At 41.0% G+C, this 15466-nt stretch overlaps 1 protein-coding gene across 3 annotated transcripts in view; it reads right to left on the reverse strand.

Annotated features, from left to right (window-relative positions):
* Positions 1–9461, reverse strand: part of GPD2 (glycerol-3-phosphate dehydrogenase 2) — a 310532-nt gene extending 301071 nt beyond the window's left edge. For 2 of the 3 annotated variants that reach the window (XM_073647151.1, XM_073647153.1), the window contains exon 1: positions 9255–9461. The gene's annotated coding sequence lies outside the window, so the exon portion shown is untranslated. Of the gene's footprint in view, positions 1–402; positions 435–9254 lie in introns of those variants that run through there. The other variant, XM_073647152.1, reaches the window with a different exon arrangement.
* Positions 9462–15466: the final 6005 nt, after the last annotated feature.

The raw sequence follows: 15466 nt of genomic DNA on the forward strand, positions 1-15466 counted from the left end.
ATTTTAAGCCTCAAAATACACACATTTAGGCTACGTTCCCACGATGAGCTTTTGATGTTGCAGATTTTCTACAAGTATTAAGTAAAACAGGTTACTTGTATTTTTTTGAAAATATGCAGCATGAAAAAACTCAAAAATCCATCGTGGGAACGTAGCCTTACGCAAAAAAAAAAAAAAAAAAAAGCTAAAAAATAATTACTTAACTTTATTGTAGTTTGCTAATCAACGTGACCTGGGAACCTGGTGAAGGTGGAGTGATCGTGTGTCCTGCATCCAAAATCTGCGCAGCACGAGGTTTACCGCAAGATACCTCCGTTTCGTATGTCCTTCCAGATCTTCCACACCCCTCTCCCCAACCTCTTGGACAACCCCATAGACATTGCAATGAGCATGAGGTCCTACCAGTCAGTCCCTGTCTGCCTGATCTGTGCGGCCATCATTAGTGAGGTCGGTAATATCTCGGGAACTCGTACTCACAACAGGACGAACACACAACAGTCTTCTAGGTAACAGAACCGGTTTTATTGTATAAGGCACCTTCAAGCAATGAAAGAGAGATCTGGAAGGAGCCTGGCAGCAAGGACAAACCTAGCAACACCAGCTGTCTTGTTAGACTCGGTAATGGAATAATTAAAAGCGGGTTGACAGAAGTTCGAGTTGCTGTGTTCGCAGATTGCAAATATAGTGTCAGAAATCATTAACGAGCTCTTCCCTATAGATTAAAAAAAAAAAACAACACTGGAAAAATTTTATCCTGACCGCCCGTAGTTACATCTATTTCTAGAAACAACCACCAAACTGGCTGCCATACAGTTCCCATAAGGTTATGTTCACATGCAAAAACCTAAGGAAGTTGCACCATCTCTTTTTTTTTGGAGGAGGGAGGCACTAAGCTTTATCAGCAAGCACAAGAGACAATAAAAACGCAGCAATACCTGCTTTTTTGAAGCTGCTTCTTTACTGCCAGGAGAGCAGGTTTTGCCTGCGGAAAAAAAAAGGCATCAAAAGAGCAACGTGTGAACATAGCCTTAGCCTATACTAAAGCTTAGTGTTCCTGGAGCATTTTTTTTTTTCGCTGCGTTTTTTTTACAGTATCAGCAACGTGAATGACATTTTAAAAAAAAAAAAAACAGAGCGATGGCAGGAAAAACATTGAATATAATACACAAGTTTTTCTCGTTCATTTTTTCCCTCATTCATTTGAACGAATGAAAAATATTGCAAAAAAAAAAAAAAACTGAAAGAATTGACATGCTGCAGATTTAAAAAAAAACGCAATGAAAAAAAAAAAAGTGTGCGCATGAGGTTTTTTTTTTAAATGTCATTCACTTTGCTGATACTGTAAAAAAAAAGCAGCAAAAAAACGCTGCAGGAACGCTAAGGCTATGTTCACACGTTGCGTTTTTGTAGTGGATTTTTCCACAGGCAAAACCAGCTCTCTTGGCAGTAAAGAAGCAACTTCAAAAAATCAGGTTTTGCTGCGTATTTGCTGCTTTTTTATTGTCTCTTGTGCATGCCGATAAAGTTTAGTGCCCCCCCAAAAAAAAGATGATGCAACTTCCTTATATTTTTGCATAAAAAACGCAGTGAAACCGGATACCTGTTTTTTTTGCACTTACTCATTGCTTTCTATGCGTGAAAAAAAAAAATGCTGCAAAAACACTGAAAGAAGTGACGAAGTGACATGTTGCAGTTTGCAAAAACGCAGCCGTTTTCCAAATCAGTCAGTTAAAAAAAAAAAAAAGCTGTGTGCATGAGATTTCTGAAATCTCATCGCTTTTGCTGGTACAGTAAAATGCAGCTTAAAATTTGCATAAAAAAAAGCAGCAAAAACGCCTAAGGCTATGTGCGCACGTTCAGGATCTGAAGCAGAAAATCCACGCGTTTTTTCACGCGTTTTTGAAAACTCCTAAAATCTCATCCACTCTTCCTGTACTGTAATACCCGGCTAATTTTCTGTACGCAAATCTGCAGTCGACAATTTTCTGAGTATCAGTTCAGGCTATCACCCAACTACTCTAGAATGCTGAACAGCAAATAAGTTTAGTTATAGGGTTTGTTCACATAGTGTTTTTGATGCTTCTTTTTCACACTTTTTTTGTGCGGAAAAACGTTTTACAATAAAATTTTGTGCTTTTTTTTTTTTTTCTCGTGTTTTTTTCACTGACGCTGTATTTTTTTTAAGATACACAAGTCAACTGTTTCAGAATTTTTCCAGCAGTTTTCCCCCCATTGAGACTAAAATGGTCACCAAAAAAATCAATGTAAAAAAAAAAAATGCTTGTGATTTTCAATGCAGCTTTCTGGCATAAAAAAAAAAAAGTGCATCAAATAAAGCTCAGTGCAAAGAAAATATCCGTACACTGATGCATCTCCATGCTGCTGCATAACAAGGCACATATGTCACTCAGGAGTCCAGGAGAGCGGAGTCCCTTTCAGAAGTACAGTCATATGAAAAAGTTTGGGCACCCCTATTAATCTTAAGCTTAATGTTTTATAAAAATTGGTGTTTTTGCATCAGCTATTTCAGTTTGATATATGTAATAACTGTTGGACACAGTAATGTTTCTGCCTTGAAATGAGGTTTATTGTACTAACAGAAAATGTGCAATCTGCATTCAAACAAAATTTGACAGGTGCATAAGTATGGGCACCTCACCAGAAAAGTGACATTAATATTTAGTAATTCCTCCTTTTGCAAAAATAACAGCCTCTAGTCGCTTCCTGTAGCTTTTAAGGAGTTCCTGGATCCTGGATGAAGGTATTTTTGACCATTCCTCCTTACAAAACAATTCCAGTTCAGTTAAGTTTGATGGTCGCCGAGCATGGACAGCCCTCTTCAAATGATCCCACAGATGTTCAATGATATTCAGGTCTGGGGACTGGGATGGCCATTCCAGAACATTGTAATTGTTCCTCTGCATGAGTGCCTGAGTAGATTTGGAGCGGTGTTTTGGATCATTGTATTGCTGAAAGATCCATCCCCTGCGTAACTTCAACTAGATCACTGATACTTGAACATTATTGTCAAGAATCTGCTGATACTGAGTGGAATCCATGCGTCACTCAACTTTAACAAGATTCCTGGTGCCGGCATTGGCCACACAGCCCCAAAGCATGATGGAAGCTCCACCAAATTTTACTGTGGGTAGCAAGTGTTTTTCTTGGAATGCTGTGTTTTTTTGCCGCCATGCATAACACCTTTTTGTATGACCAAACAACTCAATCTTGGTTTCATCAGTCCACAGGACCTTCTTCCAAAAAGAAATTGGCTTCTCCAAATGTGCTTTTGCATACCTCAGCCGACTCTGTTTGTGGCGTGCTTGCAGAAACGGCTTCTTTCGCATCACTCTCCCATACAGCTTCTCCTTGTGCAAAGTGCGTTGTATAGTTGACCGATGCACAGTGACACCATCTGCAGCAAGTTGATGCTGCAGCTCTCTGGAAGTGGTCTGAGGATTGTCCTTGACTGATCTCACCATTCTTCTTCTCTGCCTTTCTGATGTTTTTCTTGGCCTGCCACTTCTGGCCTTAACAAGAACTGTCCCTGTGTTCTTCCATTTCCTTACTATGTTCCTCACAGTGGAAACTGACAGGTTAAATCTCTGAGACAGCTTTTTGTATCCTTCCCCTGAACAACTATGTTGAATAATCTTTGTTTTCAGATCATTTGACAGTTGTTTTGAGAAGCCCATGATGCTGTCTTCAGAGGAGATTCAAACAGGAGAAAAACTTGCAAGTGGCCACTTTAAGTAGCTTTTCTCATGATTGCATACACCTGGCTATGAAGTTCAAAGCTCAATGAGGTTACAAAACAAAAAAAAGTGCTTTAGTAAGTCAGTAAAAAGTATGTAGGAGGATTTAAAACAAGAAAATGATAAGGGTGCCCATACTTATGCACCTGTCAAATTTTGTTTGAATGCAGATTGCACATTTTCTGTTAGTACAATAAACCTCATTTCAAGGCAGAAACATTACTGTGTCCAACAGTTATTACATATATCAAACTGAAATAGCTGTTGCAAAAACACCAATTTTTATAAAACATTAAGCTTAAGATTAATAGGGGTGCCCAAACTTTTTCATATGACTGTATAATAGCCGCCATATCTGTTGCCACCCAGCTTTCCAAGGAACCGATACATCTCAGAAATCATATTGTTTCGCATAGTAAATATTTTGTATATTTTAAGTCATGTTTCATGGGAATATAAACGATGATGAAAGCAGATTCATATCTGGCGGTAGAAGAAGCTTCAGCACTTCTTCAGGTTGACATTTGAAGAACACTTAAGGGATGCACAAGGACCGAACATATAATTTTAGACCACAGCTGCCATAGTTCATCTCTAGTGCCCTCGGATGACCCTCTCCACTCAGTATAGCCTGGTATCGCCTTATAATCACTCGTAGAGTACACAGTGGTTAGGGAAGTCATTTGGGCTGCTGTTTTTCCTGATTTCCTAAAACTGACACCTTGGAATGAATTGTGGTTCTGTGAAAGTAAAGATCCTGCTACTGGGGTTTCATCAGCTGCGTCTGTTCCTGCAAGGACCTCGGTGATCCTAGACAACAAGAGCAATTAAAAGGCCATATTCCTGCACTGGTACCTGACCCCATATGTACAGGAGAGGACACACGTGGCTTCCCGATACCTCTGGCATAGGCTTATATTCCGTAAGAACAACGGATCAGGCATACTGAAATCCAATAAGCCTGATCCTTCTTTGCCCTGACATCTGACATCGGTGGGATGACAGCAATCCAACAAAGCTTAGATGACTGGCCAGTGTTGCCAATATGGCAGCTTTGGCACATATTCACCCAACGTGTAAGGGTGCAACAATGGAAGCCAGAAAATAGAGCAGTTTTCTAACCTTTAAAAGATTCTGCAGGCGCTGAAAAAAAGAAATAGTACTTAAGAATTATAAGTACTTAGTGATAAATCATATTTTCATCTCAAGAGTAGACAATTGCTTTAAAGTGATATAGGCAAAGATAGTACTGCCTCGCTGTCTCTCCTTGCAAATCATCTAGACACAAATAGCAATTCCTCCTGGTCTTTCCCTGTAAATTATGTAGGCACAGATAGTACTGCCTCCCTGTCTCTCCTTGTAAATCATCTAGACACAAATAGCAATTCCTCCTGGTCTTTCCCTGTAAATTATGTAGGCACAGATAGTACTGCCTCCCTGTCTCTTGGAACAAATAATACATACACTTGTCTCTCTGGGTAAATAAGGTATGCATAGATGGTATTGCCGTCCAGTAAATGATGTAGGCACAGATATTACTGCCCCCTTGACTTTTCCTGTAAATGATGTAGACACAAATAATTCCACCCTGCTGTAAATAATGTAGACACAGTCATTGCCGTCTCAATGTCTCTCCCTTTAAATTATCTAGACACAAACAGTACTGCTTCCATCTTCCCTGTAAATGACGTAGCCACAGATAGTACTGCCTCCTTGTCTCTCCGAGCAAATGACGTAAACATGTTCTAGTGCCCTCCCAGACACTCTCTTGGTAAGTAATATATGCACAGATAGTAATGTCTATCTGCAGATGATGTAGGCACAGATAGTACCGTCTCCCAGTCTCTCTCCACAAATGATGTCCACATGTAATACTGCCCTCTCTTGTTAAGTAATGTATGCATAGATAGCATTGCCTTCCTGCAGATTATGTAGGCATAGATAGTACTGTCTCCCTGTCTCTCCCAGCAAATGATGTAGACATGTATTACTGCCCTCCCTAACTGTCGTTAAGTAATGTATGCATAGATAGTATCGCCATTCTTCAAATGATGTAGGCACAGATAGTACTGTCTCCCTGACTCTCCCAGTAAGAGATGTAAAGATGGATAATGTTACCTCCCTGTAATTAATGTAGGCACAGAGAGTACTATTTCCCTGTAAATTAAGTTGGCACAGATAGTACTGCTTATTTCTTGTCTTTCCCTATAAATAAGATAGGCAAGTTAGCAGGGACGGACATATCACTGGTGTAACCTGTGAAGCCTCACAGGGGCCCGAGAGGTGGGGGGAGGGCACTTCTACTTCAAAAGCAGGTGGAATTCTGTATTATGACCTATTAGATTGCAAAGGGCCCATATACAGTCTCTGCACAAAAGTCCTATTCTGTCTATGTCCGCCACTGACAGTAGTACTGCCTCCTTGTCTTTCAGTAAATGATGTAGACACAGACAGTAATGTTTCTATCTGTAAACGATATAGGTATACATAGTAATTAGGGATGAGTGGTCCCGTGGACGTTCAACCTAACTTTAGTCCAAAGTTCGGTTCAAGTACCAGAACTGTACCCAAACTTGAACCCCATATAAATCAATGGGGACCCAAACTTTGGAACTAGAAAATCTCTCTCCCGAACTGTAAAATGGACTTCTGGGAGAAGTTCGTGTTCAGAGTTCAGCACCGTGTCCGGTATAAACTCCAAACTTTGAAGTTCAAGTTTGTACATCTCTAATAGTAATGCCTTTATGACTATATCTGTAAATCATATAGGCACAGACAGTACTTTCTTCCTCTCTCTATCTGAAATTGATAAAGAACGAAACATTACTTCCTCTACTACCCAATTTCTCCCTGGAAAATGCAAAGGCACACTTAGCAATGTCTCCCTTTAAGACGTGGGTACAGATAGTACGAAGTTCATGTGCCGAGGGATCCTGCATCTTTCATATATTCAAAAAGTAACATAAATATGAACTTATAATGACATCAGTAATAAAGAAAAAGATATTCTGTCACTCTAGGAGAAGATGGATCCTTCAGAGGAGTCTCAGCCATGCGACAGGTTCACAGAAAAGTCTCACTGTGTACGGCGCTCACGTTTCCGGCGTGTCATAAGATAGATTTGGTCAGAAAATGATGGAAATCATCACTTTTTACACCAGATTCTTCATCTATTTAGTATGAGCAGCTCTAGTGCAATCAATGATACAATCGACTCTGCTTAGCGGATAGATAAACTTCTCCCAGACACATGAATGTGAATGCTGGTAGTAAAGCTGATTACACAATGAGTCAGCCATGTCTAGTCATGCATCCTCCAGCACATGTTCACCGCATGTTTGCTGCATGGAAGCAATTTGCCTACCAAAGAATGACACTGTGCAAACTACGAGATGAGATCAATCTGCTTTACTGTCATTTTCAGGACACTTTCTTGGACCTTGCCTAGGGATGGGCAGCACAGAGATTCATGCACTGTGACACCAAAAGGAGACGATGTTGCAATCTGAGTTACAGAACTTTCTTCTTCACCCTATTTGTCAATATTACATGAAAAAACAGGCACTATGGAACTACAGCACTATTTGCACTGTAAATCATTGTGTCAGGGTGCAATGTTGCGTCAGACAAAGCGAAAGATCTGGGAAATTTAGGCTGGGGCTACAAGGTGCTTTTGGTCGCAACACAGTTTGAGTGACAAAAAGTAAAATCGCTCTATGCTGCGGCTATATTGTAACATAGTGCAGGTGAATGGAGTCACACTGGGGTATTGCAACCGCAATGGGCAGGTAGCAAAAAATCCAACTAGATGCGATTTTTTGACACTTGTCACAATATAATCCAATACTTCTTCATTATGCTGAGCGGTCAAAGTCACGGTTTTACTCCAACCTTAGGGCTCATTCAGCCGTCCGATTTGCAAGTCAATGAAAAAAAAAAATTGGACTGCACTTGGATAACATCTGAGTGCAGCCTGATTTATTTCACGGACTGTCAGAAAGGAGAAGACAGAGAATTTTATTTATTTATTTTATTTCTACATGTATAAGAAAATTGGATGACACTTTGACCACACTCTGATCAAACGGTGATCAACCTCTGATCAGAATAATTATAATAATAATTTTTATTTATGTAGCACCAACATATTCCGCAGCGCTTTACAATTAATTGGTCTGTTTTTATCTTATGCGGAAAAATCGGGCATCGGAATGAGCTCTTAGGTTAAGTTCACACGAGGGCATAAAGAAATTATCCGATTTTCCTACCGAAAAAAAAAAACAATTTTCTTCTGTGTTGTCATCCATGTGGCATTCCTTTTTATATATCAGCGGTGAATAAAATTTACAAGACCAAAAACAGTTTTTTATGTTCAGCATTGCAATGCAACGGTAAAATCAAGTGCTATATGGATGATCCACAAGGGATCCGATTATTTTTTCGCACCCTTACATTTGAATGCACAACGCACATATCAGATAAGGAAGAGACTGGTGCAGGCTGCAATTTTTTCATGAGGACATTTGGTCCATGTAAAAAAAAAATAGTAATCTGAACAGCTCAATTGAATAATATTGGTTGGAGCACTGGCAATTTTTCGCATGAAAATACGATCGTGTGAACAGAGCCTTATGGTGTCAGCTGCAGCCACTGACTCTTACTCATGAAACTCTGAGCCTCATAGCATCCCTATAGCTAAGACCACTGCACAAGGTCACCCACATAGCCTGGGCCATAGAATAATGCAATACTTGTAAGAAGGCCCCATTATCTACTGACATAAAAAGTCAAATTCAATCCCATAGAAAGGGGTGTAATTATAATAGGTGCAGGGGTTGCAATTGCACCCGGGTTCTGGAGTCTAAGGGACCCAAATGGTCCCTTTGGCCTATATGAAAAGACCATTACTATTAAGGACCTGCAATAAATGGGGACCCTGTTGGAACTTTTGCATTGGGGCCCACAAGCTTCAAGTTACGCCCCTGTCCATAGACAATGAATGGAGTGGAGATCGAGCATGTGCGCCTCCTCTCCATTCAAGACAGGGTTCAGGATCACGGAGGGTCTCAGTGTCGGACCTCCGGCAATCAGTAAGGTATCCCCCCATCGTAAGCTATCTCACTATCCTAGGAATAACCTTTTAAAAATACAATTATATTTGTATGGGGCAAGAAACCTTTGGGCCCCTGAGACACCAGGGCTCAGATTCATCTGCTACACATGCACACCTACAGAGGAGACCCCGAAAGCAAGTGCAAAGTTTATGGCCGAGGGGTGGAGGGGACTGACATCCAAGAAGTACAATTCTGCAAAAGTGACATCACAAGCGTAATATTTATTAATGTGAACAGTGTCATCTAGCTCCGATGAGCGGTATTAAGAGGTTCTGCAGCAGCAGCAGCTATGACGGTTTAATACACATCCATGTCTCCCATCAGTAAGCAGAGTCTCCTGAGTGCTACATGTGGAGTAGATGATGCAGGGAAATCCCATACTCACATGTCTCCCCCTGTGATGTCAGGCTCAGCTCCACAGGCAGCAGTCACCATGCACAGGGGCCCCCGGGGCCAGCAGTCACCAGGGCAGTGGGCAGCAGCAGCAGCTCCCTCCAGGCCCCTCACCACCTGCTCTCAGGGACCCGCTCTCATCACACGGAGGCCCAGCAGCATCCAAACACGGAAGTAGTGCGGAGACAACCACATGAGCGGCGGCACAGGCGGCCAATCAGGGCTCAGCGAGCGGCGCCCCCAGCCAATCACAGGCGGAGGATAGTGTTACAGTGTTGCAAAATGTTACAATACAGGGAGTTCTGAGAAACTGCGGCTGTACCGGGAATGGCCGAGATGTGCACGGCGGGGCCGGGGGCGAGGAGACTGCAGGAATGACCGGGAGAGAGAGAGATAGATAGATAGTAGATAGAGAGAGATAGATAGATAGAGGGATAGATAGAGAGAGAGAGATAGATATGAGATGATAGATGGATTAATTAGATTCTGCACATAGATGTAGCATTGCTTCCTATTTACTGGCAGATCATTTTAAGAATATTTTTACTACAATTCATAGTTCATGATACATAAGATATATAATAAATAGTTATACACAGACATATAGCTAACCAGACACAAAGAAATGATATACTTTACGTAAATGTGTCACTATAACTTTTACTAGGAGATCCTCTTAGGAATATTATAACTTCAATTCATAGTTCATGATCTGGATAGAGAGAGACAGATAAAATATATTTATATGTATATATACATATATATACAGTATTTATGTATATTTTTTTATATACTGTACATAGATGTATCACTTACATCCATTTACGGGCAGAGCCTCTTAGGAATATGTTTACTTCAAATCGTAGTTCACAATCATAGATAGATATATAATGATAGATAGATACAGTGAGGACCATATATATTTGGACAGAGACAGCATTTTTCTAATTTTGGTTCTAGACATTACCACAATGAATTTTAAACAAAACAATTCAGATGCAGTTGAAGATCAGACTGTCAGCTTTCATTTGAGGGTATCCACATTAAAATTGGATGAAGGGTTTAGGAGTTTCAGCTCCTTAACATGTGCCACCCTGTTTTTAAAGGGACCAAAAGTAATTGGACAGATTAAATAATTGTAAATAAAATGTTCATTTCTAGTACTTGGTTGAAAACCCTTTGTTGGCAATGACTGCCTGAAGTCTTGAACTCATGGACATCACCAGACGCTGTGTTTCCTCCTTTTTGATGCTCTGCCAGGCCTTCACTGCGGTGGTTTTCAGTTGCTGTTTGTTTGTGGGTCTTTCTGTCTGAAGTTTAGTCTTTAACAAGTGAAATGCTGCTCAATTGGGTTGAGATCAGGTGACTGACTTGGCCATTCAAGAATATTTCACTTCTTTGGTTTAATAAACTCCTGGGTTGCTTTGGCTTTATGCTTTGGGTCATTGTCCATCTGTAGTATGAAATGACGACCAATCAGTTTGGCTGCATTTGGCTGGATCTGAGCACACAGTATGGCTCTCAATACATCAGAATTCATTCGGCTGCTTCTGTCCTGTGTCACATCATCAATAAACACTAGTGACCCAGCGCCACTGGCAGCCATGCATGCCCAAGCCTTCACACTGCCTCCGCTGTGTTTTACAGATGATGTGGTATGCTTTGGATCATGAGCTGTACCACGCCTTTGCCATACTTTTCTCTTTCCATCATTCTGGTAGAGGTTGATCTTGGTTTCATCTGTCCACAGAATGTTCTTCCAGAACTGTGCTGGCTTTTTTAGATGTTTTTTAGCAAAGTCCAGTCTAGGCTTTTTATTCTTGATGCTTATGAGTGGCTTGCACCGTGCAGTGAACCCTCTGTATTTACTTTCATGCAGTCTTCTCTTTATGGTAGATTTGGATATTGATACGCCTACCTCCTGGAGAGTGTTGTTCACTTGGTTGGCTGTTGTGAAGGGGTTTCTCTTCACCATGGAGATTATTCTGCGATCATCCACCACTGTTGTCTTCCGTGGGCGCCCAGGTCTTTTTGCATTGATGAGTTCACCAGTGCTTTCTTTCTTTCTCAGGATGTACCAAACTGTAGATTTTGCCACTCCTAATATTGTAGCAATTTCTCGGATGGATTTTTTCTGTTTTTGCAGCTTAAGGATGGCTTGTTTCACCTGCATGGAGAGCTCCTTTGACCGCATGTTTACTTCACAGCAAAACCTTCCAAATGCAAGCACCACACCTCAAATCACCCCCAGGCCTTTTATCTGCTTAATTGAGAATGACATAACGAAGGGATTGCCCACACCTGTCCATGAAATAGCCTTGGAGTCAATTGTCCAATTACTTTTGGTTCCTTTAAAAACAGGGTGGCACATGTTAAGGAGCTGAAACTCCTAAACCCTTCATCCAATTTTAATGTGGATACCCTCAAATGAAAGCTTAAAGTCTGAACTTCAACTGCATCTGAATTGTTTTGTTTAAAATTCATTGTGGTAATGTCTAGAACCAAAATTAGAAAAATGTTTTCTCTGTCCAAATATATATGGACCTAACTGTACATACATACATACAGTGCCTACAAGTAGTATTCAACCCCCTGCAGATTTAGCTGGTTGACACATGCGGAATTAACTTGGCATTGTGACATTTGTACTGTAGATCAGCCTGGAAGTGGGAAATGCACTGCAGCAAATTTTGTTTTGTTTTTTTTTGTTGTTGTTTTTTTAAAACGTTAAAAGTTAATTCAGAGTGTCATTTATTATTCAACCCCTCAAACCACAAGAATTCTGTTTGGTCCCCCTAAAGTATTAAGAAGTAGTTCAGGCACCAAGAATAATGAGCTTCACATGTGTGGATTAAAGATCTCTTTTGCCAGCCTTTTCTGACTATTTAAGACCCTCCCCAAACTTGTGAACAGCACTCAGACATGGTCAACATGGGAAAGACAAAGGAGCATTCCAAGGCCATCAGAGACAAGATCGTGGAGGGTCACAAGGCTGGCAAGGGGTACAAAACCCTTTCCAAGGAGTTGGGCCTACCTGTCTCCACTGTTGGGAGCATCATCCGTAAGTGGAAGGCTTATGGAACTACTGTTAGCCTTCCACGGCCAGGACAGCCTTTGAAAGTGTCCTCCCGTGCCAAGGCCAGGCTTGTCCGAAGAGTCAAGGCTAACCCAAGGACAACAAGGAAGGAGCTCCGGGAAGATCTCATGGCAGTGGGGACATTGGTTTCAGTCAATACCATAAGTAACGTACTCCACCGCAATGGTCTCCGTTCCAGACGAGCCCGTAAGGTACCTTTACTTTCAAAGCGTCATGTCAAGGCTCGTCTACAGTTTGCTCATGATCACTTGGAGGACTCTGAGACAGACTGGTTCAAGGTTCTATGGTCTGATGAGACCAAGATCGAGATCTTTGGTGCCAACCACACACGTGACGTTTGGAGACTGGATGGCACTGCATACGACCCCAAGAATACCATCCCTACAGTCAAGCATGGTGGTGGCAGCATCATGCTGTGGGGCTGTTTCTCTGCCAAGGGGCCTGGCCATCTGGTCCGCATCCATGGGAAGATGGATAGCACGGCCTACCTGGAGATTTTGGCCAAGAACCTCCGCTCCTCCATCAAGGATCTTAAGATGGGTCGTAATTTCATCTTCCAACAAGACAACGACCCAAAGCACACAGCCAAGAAAACCAAGGCCTGGTTCAAGAGGGAAAAAGTCAAGGTGTTGGAGTGGCCTAGTCAGTCTCCTGACCTTAACCCAATTGAAAACTTGTGGAAAGAGCTCAAGAATAAAGTCCACATGAGACACCCAAAGAACCTAGATAACTTGGAGAAGATCTGCATGGAGGAGTGGGCCAAGATAACTCCACAGACCTGTGCCGGCCTGATCAGGTCTTATAAAAGACGATTATTAGCTGTAATTGCAAACAAGGGTTATTCCACAAAATATTAAACATAGGGGTTGTATAATAATTGACCCACACTTTTATGTTTAAAATTTAATAAAATTCAACTGAGCAACATAACTTTTTGGTTTGTAAGATTTATGCTTCTGTTCATAAAACCTACTCTCGTTTGCAGTTTGAAGGCTCTAACTTATTTGCATCTTATCAAACCAGCTAAATCTGCAGGGGGTTGAATACTACTTGTAGGCACTGTACATACAGTGGTGTGAAAAAGTTTTTACCCCCTTCATGATTTCTTATTCTTTTGCATGTTTGTCACACTTAATTGTTTCACATCACAAAACAAATGGAAATATTAGACAAAGGTAACACAAGTAGACACAAAATGCAGTTTTTAAATGAACGTCTTTATTATTAAGGGAAAAAGAAATCCAAACCTACAGGGTCCTGTGTGAAAAAGTGATTGCCCCCTAAACCTAATAACTGGCTGGGCCCTTAGCAGCAACAACTGCAATCAAGCGTTTGCAATAACTGGCAATGAGTCTTTTACAATGCTCTGGAGGAATTTGGCCACTCATCTTTGCAAAATTGTTGTAATTCAGCCACATTGGAGGGTTTCCGAGCATGAGCCGCCTTTTTAAGGTCATACCACAGCATCTCAATAAGATTAAGGTCATGGCTTTGACTAGGCCACTGCAAAGTCTTAATTTTGTTTTTCTTAAGCCATTCAGAGGTGGACTTGCTGGTGTGTTTTGGATCATTGTTCTGCTGCATAACTCAAGTGCACTACAGTTTGAGGTCACAAACAGATGGACGGACATTCTCCTTCAGGATTTTTTGGTAGACAGCAAAATTCATGGTTCCATTTACCACAGCAAGTCTTCCAGGTCCTGAAGCAACAAAACAGTCCCAGACCATCACACTACCACCACCATATTTTACTGTTGGCATGATGTTCCATTTCTGAAATACTGTGTTACTTCTACGCCAGATGTCGTGGGACATACACCTTCCAAAAAGTTCAACTTTTGTCTCATTAGTCCACAGAGTATTTTCCCAAAAGTCTTGGTGATCATCAAGATGTTTTCTGGAAAAACTGAGCCTTTATGTTCTTTTTGCTCAACAGTGGTTTTCATCTTGGAACTCTGCCATGCATGCCATTTTTGCCCAGTCTTTTTCTTATGGTGGAGTCATGAACACTGACCTTCACTGAGGCAAGTGAGGCCTGCAGTTCTTTAGATGTTGTTGTGGGGTCTTTTGTGACCTTTTGGATCAGTCGTCGCTTCGCTCTTGGGGTAATTTTGGTCGGCCATCCACTCCTGGGAAGGTTCACCACTGTTCCATGTTTTCGCCATTTGTGGATAATGGCTCTCACTGTGGATCGCTGGAGTCTCAAAGCTTTAGAAATGGCTTTATAACTTTTCCAGACTGATAGATCCCAATTACTTTGTTTCTCATTTGTTCCTGAATTTCTTTGGATCGCAGCATGATGTCTAGCTTTTGAGGATCTTTTGTTCTACTTCACTTTGTCAGGCAGGTCCTATTTAAGTGATTTCTTGATTCAGAACAGGTGTGGTAGTTATCAATCCTGTGTGTGGCTAGGGAAAGTGAACTCAGCTTCCCAAAGATGTGATAAACCACAGTTAATTTATGTTTTAAAGTGGGGGTTGGGGGGGGGGTAATCACTTTTTCACACAGGGCCCTTTGGTTTGGATACATTTTCCCTTAAAAATAAAGATATTTATTTAAAAACTGCATTTTGTGTTTAATTGTTCATCTTTGTCTAATATTTCCATTTGTTTTGTGATCTGAAACATTTAAGTGTGACAAATATGCAAAAGAATAAGAAATCAGGAAGGGGGAAACACGATAGATAGATAGATAGATAGATAGATAGATAGATAGATAGATAGATAGATAGATAGATAGATACATTGCTTTACATTTATATATAATGATGGTACGGTATGAGATATTTTTTGTCTTTTGTTGGTTTTGCATCTTTTTGCTAGTGTGAACATGCTCCTATTTCTTGCATGTGTACCATCTTAGACCTCAGTTCACATTGCTTGGTTTTTTGTCTTGTTTGCATTCTGTGCAAATTAGGGGTGTGGCATCCCCCTTGTTGAGCTGGTTAGTATATATGTAGCTTACCACGGGCTTGGGTGGTCTGATATTGGGACCCGGTCCTATTTGTCTACCCTTTTATATGCATTACTTCAGCTTTGATATACAGTAAGGTTTTTAATATAGACAGTATAGGTACCGTCCCAATTTAGGGTCACCTTGTCGCTGGT

This window comes from Phyllobates terribilis, unplaced genomic scaffold (genome assembly GCF_046119375.1).
Source record: "Phyllobates terribilis strain yellow unplaced genomic scaffold, ASM4611937v1 Scaffold_9__5_contigs__length_417890890, whole genome shotgun sequence".
In the NCBI taxonomy this organism is placed as follows: domain Eukaryota; kingdom Metazoa; phylum Chordata; class Amphibia; order Anura; family Dendrobatidae; genus Phyllobates; species Phyllobates terribilis.